The 2,679-nt window shown below is 35.7% G+C and overlaps 1 pseudogene; it reads left to right on the plus strand.

Moving 5' to 3' along the window:
• The first annotated feature begins 272 nt into the window (after positions 1-272).
• LOC138917541 (olfactory receptor 14C36-like) lies at positions 273-1,205 on the plus strand (annotated as a pseudogene).
• Positions 1,206-2,679: the final 1,474 nt, after the last annotated feature.

The following is a 2,679-nucleotide window of genomic DNA, read 5'->3' on the forward strand; positions in this document are numbered from 1 at the left end:
TAAACCTCATGGATTGGATATTTTGGAAGAAACAGAGGAAGAGTTCTGCATGTCACAAACAGAGGAATAGGTTGGAGGATCTCATCCTTAGCACCTTGATACTATATCAACTGAAGAGTGGCTGAGAAAAATCAAAAGACCAGGAGTGGACCATTCCCACAAACGAAAACCATCCATAGAAAATAGAGGTAAATGCTTTATTCTAAAAAATTAATTATTTTCACTCTTCCTATTTTTATCCCTCTGCCTCTCCAATCAAGCATTTCCAGAAAATGGTCAATTCCACCATGGTGACTGAGTTTATCCTCACAGGCTTTGCTGATGTCTGGAAGCTGAGGTGACTGCAAGCTGTGGTATTCCTACTGATGTACCTGGCTACTAATTTAGGGAATCTTCTGAGTATCTCTGTCACCACCATCGACCAGAAACTGCAGACACCTATGTACTTCTTCCTCAGGAATGTATCCATCTTGTACATGTGCTACATTTCTGTTACTGTCCCTAATGCCTGTGCCCAATCTCTCACTGGCAAGAGGACCATTTCTGTGGCTGCGTGTGCAACTCAGACCTTCTTGGTCATTTACTGTGCATATGTGGAGGTGATGTTTCTTACTATAATGGCCCAAGATCGCTATGTGGCAATCTGGCAGCCTCTCCACTACCCAATTATCATGAACCACCAATTCTGTGTCCAAATGACACTGGCTTCTCTACTCAGTGGTCTTGTCTATACAGGCGTGCACACTGGCAACACATTCCAGCTGCCTTTCTGTAAGTCCAATGTGATGCACCAGTTCTTCTGTGACATCCCCTTACTGCTGAGGCTCTCCTGCTCTGACACCTTTAGAAATGAACTCTTAATTTTTGTTTCTTCCATAGGGATATGTGGTAGTTGCTTTATCTTCATTGCTATATCATATACATGCATATTTTCTATGGTGCTCAAGTTTCCAACAAGAGAGCAAGGGAAGGCCTTTTCCCCCTGCATCCCTCATATCCTTGTGGTGTCTGTCTTCCTCAGTTGTGGTTTCTATGAGCACCTAAGGCCTTCAGTAAACTCTGAAACAACTCTGGACATGATTTTTTCTGTATTTTATACCATAGTTCCTCCATTCTTGAATCCTATCATCTACAGTCTTAGAAATAAACAGGTAAAGAAATCTGTAAGAAAAGTCATATTAGGAAAGCCTTATTCAGGAAAATAATAAAGGTACATTTCAAGATAATCTAAATTTCACTGAATAAATGGTAAACATATGAAATACACTTAAAGTCTAAGTTTCAAATATTAGACTGACAACTCCACTGTCATCCTATCAAGACCTAAGTAATCAATGCTGTAAAATATTTTGTTTTACATTACCCTTTCAATTTACCGCTCATACGATATGCATTGAAGAAATTTTAGCAGTAGCATATTTAACAAGTGGATATTATTCAAAGTATTTGTTGAAAATAATTTTACATTATACATGCTTATGATTCATCAACTATTTAGCAATATAAATATCAAAAATGCCTCAAATGAACCATAAAAATATAATACGTGAATACCATGTTGGCCACACTGCCTGACCTTATTCAGCGAAATGTGACATAAATATTCAAGTGATATGGTCCCCACTTAATTTAATTTTTTGAAAATAAACATAAATAAATTCAAAAGAAATTATAATCTAAGATATATTTGGAGTCAAACTAATACTGCGGTCCATCTGGTAAGTGAAAAAGAAAAATAATTTGCAGTGAACGAGAACTGAGGAAATAATGGCTGCAGCCAACTTTTTTATGTTGGAGAAATTCCTTGCCCTTTGCTGAGGGAGGGTACACTGTACCTTTATTGTCTGAGTTAGTTTGGTTTTTATTTGAGCAACCCCATGAATGACCCATTTTCAGGGGATAAAATGTTGTGACTGGATACAGGTCAAATTTTTAGTTGTTTTTCTTTCAGATGACTTCCTTCTCACATATTTTTCTGAGTAAAGAGTCATTTCTGACAATTATGAGAAAAGATACCCTAATTGTATAACCTAAGTATTAACTCATGTCAACTCTAAAATTTATCTCAGCTGAATTACTTCCTTAAGGAAACCTCTCTGTGTACTTATAGACTAAGATCTTGTGTCAATATTTCATTATCTCAAATGTACAATTTAGTTCTCTCTGAACTTTAAGATTTCCAAATCGTCACATACTTTGCTCATTATTCATAACACCTTTGACACATGCTAAATATCAAGTTATCTAGGAATTGTGAAGTAACAAACAAAATAGAAAAAATTTCAAATAAAATCATAAGGGATGCGACAAATGCCATTGCAGGAATTAATTTGGTTCTATAGTGCATGACAGTTAAAAACTTTAGAAGGAAAATATAAATACATTTATTATAAAGAAAATACAAAAGGCCTATGTATATGGGATCAATTAATAAATATATTTGAAAGTTTGACAGACGAGTATTCTTCCAATGGATAAAAAATGTTGAATAATGAATGAGGAGAATTTTGGAAGATGTGAATGTAAAAATGAGATTTTCGTGGCGGTCATGTTAATTTACTGTCATGCTGAATAAATCAGGTTGAGTCCAGCAGTTCATTCAACGTGTTAAAACAAGTTCTTTTGTTTCCTAGTCAGGAAAGAGCCTTCATTTAGATCATAGAAGGGTTTTGGCCAGGA

Source organism: Equus caballus, chromosome 14, assembly GCF_041296265.1.
Source record: "Equus caballus isolate H_3958 breed thoroughbred chromosome 14, TB-T2T, whole genome shotgun sequence".
Lineage (NCBI taxonomy): Eukaryota > Metazoa > Chordata > Mammalia > Perissodactyla > Equidae > Equus > Equus caballus.